Consider the following 10,000-nt stretch of genomic DNA (forward strand, 5'->3'; position numbering starts at 1 on the left):
TGGACCCTCTAAGACCACCCACTCAAATGCACAAACACACACTCACACACACTCACACACACTCACTCACTCACTCACTCACTCACTCACTCACTCAGTTAGATTATGTACAATTTTGACAATAATACAACCACAAACTGCAACACATCTGCAATAGCGCCCACCATCACACAAACAAACAGATTTGTACATATACACAAGAGCATACATAAATAATCAAACGTGACATTTATAAATACACACAAACTATAAAAACACAAACATATGACCACACACTATTCTGTTTCTTTCTTTCCAGGGTGTTTCCCATTAGTGTGTGTGTGTGTGTGTGTGTGTGTGTGTGTGTGTGTGTGTGTGTGTGTGTGTGTGTGTGTGTGTAGTTCTGTCTGTCTTCTGTAATGAGGCAAGTGAAATGGGTCTGTCAACAGCAGAGGAAGTACTCAGTTCTAACAAGCATTGTGTGCATGAGCATGTGTGTGTGTGAGAGAGAATGCGTGTGTGTGTGTGTGTGAGTGTGTGTGTGCGTGGTTGTGTGTGTGTGACTGAGCATACAAAACACACATATACTCATGTGCTTCCACACAAACTCCCCACCTTGCTTCTTACCCCCCAAGCACCCCCCCCCCCCCCCCCCCCCCCCACACACACACACACACACACACAAACACACCAGAAGAAATAGTGGTTCAATTTGTGATTAGAGGATCTGATCAAACAAAGTTACATCAAACAGGCTGTCGGTTCCTACTGCATGAATTACACATAATCACACACTCTGCCTATTTCTTCATCATTAGACACACACACACACACACACACACATAAACATCTGGGCATCTGTTTTTGTTCATCTTTACAGTGCATAAAATCCTAAATCAGTAGGTTCACTCAAAACTAGTCTGCTTCTGATTTCACATCCCGTCATTCTCACTCACACACACACACCAACCCATCCACCCACCCAACACACACACACACACACACACACACACACACACACACACACACACACACTCACAGACTTAGAGGTGAACACATTTACAGTTTTTTCCAATCATTTTCACTCTGAACACTTTTCCCAAACACACACCTCAGCATATCAGTTAACCTTTGGTGCAAAATGCACTACAACCACCAAAACACAACTCATGCTGCCATAACTTTAGCACATGTTCTCTCTCAGAGTACAAAGACCTAAAAAACACTAACAACTTGAAGCATTGCCAATTGCATATATAACATGTTGCTGTGTCCTCCAGTTTGGCATAGATTACTGAAGTGTTGCATTGCAAAAAAGAGAAAAAACACACACAGGCAAACACTTCTTTGGACTACAGTAATAAAGTTTGTAATATTACAGTAAACAAATAATTCTAAAATTCTAACGTTTCATTACAGCCATATGTTAAAATTGCATGTGTTACTGCACTATATAGGCTTACTACATTACAACAAAAAGGCCTGAATATGCAACGTATTTACTGCAGTATTTCCAATGCAGTAAATGACATACATCAACACAAGATACAGTCTACCAAAGTAATTTAATACCACTAGAAGTTTGCTGTAGCCCTAATGCTGATCCATTCTGTCCTCTGCATTTAGTGTCAAACTTTTACATGTTTGAACTTCGCATTTACGGTAACATTCTCTGCATTGCATCTTGCAAATACGTCAATCCAAGCCAAGTATCTGAAGACAGTGTTCATATGTCGATTATCAGATGTCACTATTGAGTGGGTAAATTTACTGTAATTGCATTCTTCAATCACTGTCTTTCACTGATAGCATATGACTATATAGAGCAGTACTGTAATAGTGGAAACAACTCTTCAGGAACAGTTACATATGTTTGCCTTCTGTAGAGATAGTAAGAAGTCTGCAAGCCAAAAAAACTAAATAATCTAAATAAACTTTCTGCTAAAATAAGAATACTTTTTCTTTTTCAACAGTGATCTAAATGACCTGTAAGTTAGGTTTTGAACTGAAAGTTAACTGTTTTGAACAGAGTATCTAAACATCGGCAAAAAATGCTGTAGTTGCACAGCGTTTTGCTGGTAGTGAACATTGACTGGGACAGGTATCCATGAATTTCGGAAGAAGGTGTCATTGACTGCATTTGTATCTAAGCATAGGGGCAAGTATCCACAATTTGGTTCACATAGTCTACTGGTATGCTCGATGTGTTAAGTGTTTTAGGAATGTGTACATGGTATTGATACAGTTAAAATGATTGGAAAAAACTGTAAATACAGATGTCAAGCTGAAACACATATACACACACACGCATGAAGTTGCACACCTAGATGAACAGATGCAAACACAGACGCTAAAATGAAATATACATATAAACACACTGAGACATGAGACACAGGCACAACAACGCTTGACAACGCTTGACTGAAATCTCCCTCTCATCTGCCCTCTTCATCCTCTCTCTCTCTCCCTCTCTTTCTCTCTCTCTCCTCCTCGCTCTTCATCTCTCTCTTCCCCCCCTCTCTTTCTTTATGTCTTTCTCTCTCCTTCTCCCTTTTCATCTCTCTCTCTCCCTCTCTTTCTCTATGTCTTTCTCTCCTTCTCCCTCTTCATCTCTCTCTACCTCTCATTCTCTATGTCTTTCTCTTTCTCTCTCCTTCTCCCTCTTCATCTCTCTCTCTCTCTCTCTCTCTCTCTTCTCCATCACCTCATTACTCTCCTTCCCCTCTCTAATCTGATCAGACATCAGCCTTTCCTAGTTTCCCTGAGTGTCCTCCGGCCAAACCTTTGAAGTTGCCTTTAATTTTATTAATGCTCCATTTAGGTTAGCTTTACCTAGCTTTAGCTTTAGCTGCCTAAGCTACTTCCCTGCACCCTGCTAGAAATGTTCCATTTAGGTTAGCTTTAGCTTTAGCTGCCTACGCTACTTCCCTGCACCCTGGTAGTAATGCTCCATTTAGGTTAGCTTTAGCTAGCTTTAGCTTTCGCTGTCTAAGCTACTTTACTGCACCTGGTTGTGTAGTCACCTAACTTTGTTTTAGCTCAAGTTGAAGTGTAGCTACAAGCCAGCCATCAGTTTTAGCTGTGAAACTGTACATCAATGTTCTGTTCATAGAGACTGGTCTATATAGACCAACAGTCAGTGAATGTCAGCATTAATAAGTCATACGTTAATAAGTCGACATGCTCTGAAGGAACAAAATTTCATCTGGGGCTTTCCGGGGCTCTGTAATTAACAACTAGCAATTTAGTCCAGTTTGGCTGTTTCCATTCAGAGAACTTCCAGAGATGGGCATCCCTGTCTGCCAATCATATAACATCTTACAACACTTATAGACTCTCTAAGGGAACTTTAATGTAAAGCCTTCACATTTTAGCCATATCTATATACTCTTGACTGTAGCTTGAGTTACCTGAACTTTGTCATTGGGAGGATGCACACACGTGTTTAGATCTAGCCCCCGAGATGCCTGGATGACATCACTAAGCCTATGGAGCACGCTCAGTAACTGGAGTGAAGGCAGGCATGTAGAGGGCCAGCTGTTAGATCCAGTAAATCTGTCATCCAGACATCTCTCCTCATCCCTCACTCTTCCTGTCCTCCCATGCACACCCCTCCTCACCCTCTAGCCCAGCCTATAAATCACACACATACACACACACACACACACACACACACACACACACACACACACACACACACACATAAAGTCATGCATGAGACTACACCCACATACACTGCACATCCATACGTTGGACTGGTTTGTATGAGTGACTGTGCAGCATTCATGATAACACACACACACACACACACACACACACACACACACACACACACAAACATGAGGGTAATCAGTGGTGTGGGGTCAGGAACCTGGCAGGCAGCCAGCACTTCTAACGGAACAATTAGTCCTAAAATACACTGATAACATCAAACATACACACACACACACACACACACACACACACACACACACACACACACACACACACACACACACACACACACTCACACAAACACACACACACACACACACACACAAACACACATAAACACACACACACACTCACACACACAAAGACACACGCACACACCAACAGACACATAAAGGCATTCACACATCACACACACACACACACACCAACATACATACAAAGGCAAACACACATCACACACATATCATACAATGATACAGACAAGCACATAAACTAACATGAACTAATACCCACACACATGCACTGAAACATATGGAAATGAACAGACAATCACACACACACTCACACACACACACACACACACACACACACACACACACACACACACACACACACACACACACACACACACACACACACACACACACACACACACACACACCCACGCACACAAATCACTGTAAATCTCACTGTAAATCAGCAGAGAAAAAAAAATCAAACGTTCTGCTCCTCTTCCGCGTTGCATATTTTTTTGTGTATGTGTGTTTTATGCGATGATAACAACCCGACAACACGTTTCACACCACTAAGGGCTGGGGCAGCCTCTCACACCTTCACGACACTACACAACCCGACAGCCTCCCCAGCAAAAGACACTGGGAGAGGGAAGGCAAACACTGAAGCACGCTGACGAGTTCTCTTTTATATGCTTCAGATAAAACAGCCATCACAACAGCACACGCAATTATAACAGCTTGCCTTTGGAGCATTGAAGTCGTGATCAGAGAATGAATGCAAAGACGCAGAGAGAAAGGGAAAGAAAGTGAGAGAGAGAGGGAAATAGAGAGGGAGAGAGAGAGAGGGAAAGAGAGAGGGAGAGAGAGAGGGAAAGAGAGAGGGAAAGAGAGAGGGAAAGAGAGTGGGAGAGAGAGAGGGAAAGAGAGAGTGGGAGGGAGAGAGGGAGAGAGAGAGTGGGAGGGAGGGAGAGAGAGGGAGAGAGAGAGGGAGTGGGAGAGGGAGAGAGAGATGGGAGAGAGGGAGAGAGAATGGAAGAGAGAGGGAGGAGGAAACACTCCTCTTGTATCTCTTAGTTTAGTGTAAGTTCACTGGTGTTTGTTTTAGACTAGAGGGGGAGGGGGACTATTTATATTACAAATCTGCCGAACACTGACTCCTTCACATGTGAGAGGGGGATGGAGGACGAAAAAAGAGAGAGAAAGGCAGGAGTAGAGAGAGAGAAGGAGTAGAGAGGAAGGGGGGACATATTGCCCACAACTCTTTCTCCTACTGAAGAGGCACAAAAAGTTGATGATGAAGATGATGATGATGATGATTACACTGATGATGAAGAAGACCTCCAATCCGACAGATTTTTCCAAGTTTAAGAGAAAGCACCTGTCTCTCATCACACATATAACACACACACACACACACACACACACACACACACACACACACACACACACACACACACACACACACACACACACACACACAGATACACACAAAAGCGGTTTCGAGCATCATCATGAACCCCATCCCCCACCCCCCCTCCCCAGACCATCCCAAAAGCCAACCCCAACCCCTGTGCTGGGAGTCTGGCAAGACCTCAGCAGTGGGAGTGGACCATCTCAGATTTGTCAGTTTATTGGTTCACCAGGGACAGGGCCAACACTGGCTGAGCTCGCCCCAGCATGGGGGCCCTCTCCCTGGGCCTCCCTCTCCTCGAGCTCAGGCTCTCTCCAGCTGGTATGGATCTCTGGGGCTGGGGGTCCTGTAATAAGATCTAGCGGAGAATGGTGGTTTGTGGTTGTGTGTGTGTATGGGGGGGGGGGTGGGGGTGGTATTTGGGGTCTATATACTACATTCCCACACTCTGTGTGAATCCCACACACATATATACTTATGTGCATGCACACGCACACCCACACCCACACCCACACCCACACCCACACCCACCCACACACACACACACACACACACACACACACACACACACACATCCAACCCACCCTCAAACACACACACACACACACTCTCTCTCACACACACACAAGCTCAAAACTGTATTAAAGAGACACTAAACATTTTCAGCAGCAAGATCCGTGACGAAGACCTTGCTAACCAAAACACTGATATGCTTAGCATCTTCGTCTTATTTCAGTTAAAGCCTGTTATTTTATTCTGCACCTGTGGCCATTAAAGGGTGGAAATGGACCTCACACCTTATATTCTCATGGCTGACAGACTGACTCGCTGTGGGTGCAGCCATCTCTGCTGTACACCTGTGACTCCTAGTCCTAACCAATCTAAAAGAAACATTGTGAAAACAGAACGACACCCTAATGACAGGGTAACTACAGAATCAAGTGCAATTTAATACACAGATTACTTTGCTATTGATGGAATAGGGAGGGTTTAATCTCAGAACTAAAGAACTAAAAGTTATGATATATTTAGTCTGGTTACACACGTGACTTCACTGTCTGACTATAAACTGTATTGTATACAAGTCCAGAGTATTGATGTCTCATTATATATATATATATATATATATATATATATATATATATATATATATGAGGGAGAGGGGGTGGAGAAGGAGAGAATGATAGCCTGAGAGACAGAAAGGAAAGAGAGAGATAAACAGGAAGAGCGAAGGCAGGTTGCTGTGTGTGTGCTGACAAAAAATGTGTGCCCTCCGCTCAGTGCTGAGTTTGCAACGCGATGCTTGAGACAGAGAGACCGCGCGAGAGAGAGGAGGAATAGTTTATATAGACTGATGGATAGAAAGGGAGAGGAGAAGTAAAGCAAGACAAACTGAAAGGGACATACTAAATACGTGATAGAGAAAGAGATCAGGAAAGGGAAAAGGGAGAGTGAGGTTGAATGAGAGAAAAGGATTCATTGAGGAAAAAGAGAGAAGCCCGGAGAGTTGCAGTAAGTATCGTGTGATGCACATGTGCTCCATGCTATGTGCCTGACTGAAAACCATTTCTAACATCCAGAGCATATGCTTAGTAGTTGGGAGGAGGGATTCCTTTAAATGGAGATTTGTTTTTCCTCTTTTGCATTACTTTGGGGGATTTATACTTTAAAGCAGCAATAAGGAGTTCTGTTCCAAAACTAGCCAGCTAACTACCTAAAAGGCATGCAAAAACCTTGCAAACACCACCAACAGCCCAGTTGACACTGATAGAAGCTTGCCAACACACTAACTGGTGTCTTTTGGCAGTATAGATGGCAATGTCATGCTGTGAAAGCTTTTCTTCCTTTTGGCAAGGTATTCCAGCCCGGTATACAGAACTATATAGGGCATATCCTGGATGACTAGTGGGAAAGACACAGGTGTTTATCTGTCCTTCACATGACCATATGCTACCAAAATGAATTTGAGGATGGTACCAAAACTAGTTGCCTATAAAACCATACCTCAAAAAGTGTCAAATTGCTGCATAGTGTTACTTTAAAATGTGTGCTACTGAAATTAAATACTTTACATGCACTCATAACCATGCTGAACTGAATGTTTGCGAGAACATCATAGTAGCGTCTTCCCAACATTCAAAGAAAACACTTTCAGTTTGAGTTATAACCAATGACCGGCGTAATAACCTTAATTAAATCTTATCTAAACTTAAATCTCCACCTCTTAAGTTATTTTTCTTGCCATTTTGATGCCATGTGTTTGGGAAGTAAACAGTGCATGACGTAGACCTTCAGTTGGGTTCATTTCAGGGTGATCTTCAGATGCACTTCTGTAACCGAGCCTTATGCTATAGCCTATATTAATAGACCACATTTCTAGAAAAATCCAGAAAAAAACTTCTATGTATCTGCCATGTATTGAGTCTGTGGCTAACCAGTTAGATATCAGCAACAATAAGTAACTATATATACACCAATGTCAATGGAGTTTTACACTTGAACTGGTGCAATTGCAGTTATAAGTATGTTTTTTCTGTACTCAAGTACTTTTAAATCCCAGTACTTTTACCTCAAGTACAACCCAAGAGTATTTCTTGACTTAAAAATGTATCTTTTAATTAAGCAGGATTATGAGATTATGCTTATACTTTTAATTCCGTACTGTATAATTTCCCCGTGTTTTTATCCACCCATGAGGATGGAGATCATGAAAAGCCATTATATGAAGGCAGGAAGAGACAGGGGGAAAAGGCAGAGAGAAGAGGGAGAGGGACACTAAGCAATCTCTCCTTCCATTACATGACGCTCAGTAACAATTACAGCTCATAATCATGACAATTACAGCTGCAGCAATATCACTCAGTGGTCTACAGTAACGACTTCCTTTCTCTATCTCACACACACACACACACACACACACACACACACACACACACACACACACACACACACACACACACACACACACACACACACACACACACACACACACACACACACACACACACACATTCACACACACACACACACACACACAAACGCTCACACACACACACACACACACACATACACACACACACCCACTACATGTGCACAGTCAGTAAACTTAGCTCACAAACACAACCAGGAGTAACAAGGGTAACAGACATAGCTTGTGTTCCCCGTTTTCTTTGTGAAATCACATGCCATATTTCATTCATACTTAGTTGATTTCTTTAAACGCTTCTGGAATTTGGGTATCAGACAGATGTTCTGGAGAACTCAACACGCAAGACTCCAGAAAGTGGCCACTGACTTTCACCTCAGGTGACCTCATCGTCTCCTGTGACCCCATGACCTTTTGGCTGACACCTGACCTTTGACCACAAAGAGGAGGACTCTCTGCACAGGGCTCTTTATGACCATGACCGAGGCGTGGATGACCTCTTGACCCTAACCTACTTCTGACCCTAGTTAGACCCATGCTAAACAACTGTTCGTATTGTCACTGCTGAAGGGCAGTTCAACAATAAAGAATGAGTTCACACACACACCCACACACACATAAACACACACACACACACACACACACACAAACACAAATCCCACTATACAAGATAAATAACCCTCACACACACATGAAAATATGTTTTAGTGATATTTTATGTTATAATTCCCTTAAACACACAAATGGAAAGGCAATAATCTGTGGATCAATCGCAGCTCTATGTTTCAATCTAAGGTACACGTCAACAGATCCTACAGCAACCACAACAACACATACACACACACACACACACACACACACACACACACACACACACACACACACACACATACACACACACTTCAATACATTATACACTTTCTCCTCTGTAATTCAAATTTGCATCAACTAATCCATTACAAAACATTGATCAGAGAAATCTTCACTTAATTGCCAAAGATCCACAAACACAGCAGCCTTGACAGCATACAGGAAGAAATCCTGCTTTTTAATGTACACCCTCATTCATTCTAACAAAGATAAGGTCTCCCTATCTTTCTCTCTCTCTGCTTCTGCAGAATTGGCAGTATTATAAGCCATGTTTCCTTTTCTGCTCAAAAAGAGACACTTTCCCTTTAAGAATCAGCCCAGCATGCTACAGCCAGCACTCCACAACAACTCAGCTCAAACACCGCAAGTCAGCACTTTACCCCCCCCCCTCCAACACACACACACACACACACACACACACACACACACACACACACACACACACGCACACAAACTCTTCCATCACACTCAGCGCTGCAAAACGCACGGCCGGGAATCGCACCTATAGCTAGCATACACATACAGTTGCGCATGCACACACACACACATACACACACACACACACACACACACACACACACACACGAACACACACACTCACGTACCCACAGCTCTCCCTGCTGCTCCCCACTCTGTGTTGCCTCTTAGAGGCTGCGTAGCCGACTGCCCCCCTGGCCAACAGAAAGCGAAAGAGGGAGCCTTTAAAAAAAAAAAAAAAAAAAAAAACGAATAGAGGGAGGAGAAGGAAAAAAAGAAAAAAGGAGGGAGGGGGAGAAAAAAACACGCTGGAAATTTCTTTGTCTGGGAATTTGAGGTCAGGTGACTAGTGGGGCTGCTCTCCATTGGCTAGAAGGCCCTCCCAAA

The 10,000-nt window shown here is 43.1% G+C and overlaps 1 protein-coding gene across 7 annotated transcripts in view; it reads right to left on the minus strand.

The window, feature by feature from the left end:
- Nucleotides 1–10,000, minus strand: part of LOC105907267 (DNA (cytosine-5)-methyltransferase 3A) — a 57,831-nt gene that overhangs the window by 17,724 nt on the left and 30,107 nt on the right. The window contains exon 1 of one of the 7 annotated variants that reach the window (XM_031581075.2): nt 9,742–10,000. This exon is cut by the window's right edge and continues 108 nt beyond it. The exons of the other annotated variants lie outside the window; for them this stretch is intronic. The gene's annotated coding sequence lies outside the window, so the exon portion shown is untranslated. The remainder of the gene's footprint in view (nt 1–9,741) is intronic. 7 annotated transcript variants of the gene reach the window in all.

This window comes from Clupea harengus, chromosome 15 (assembly GCF_900700415.2).
Source record: "Clupea harengus chromosome 15, Ch_v2.0.2, whole genome shotgun sequence".
NCBI lineage: Eukaryota > Metazoa > Chordata > Actinopteri > Clupeiformes > Clupeidae > Clupea > Clupea harengus.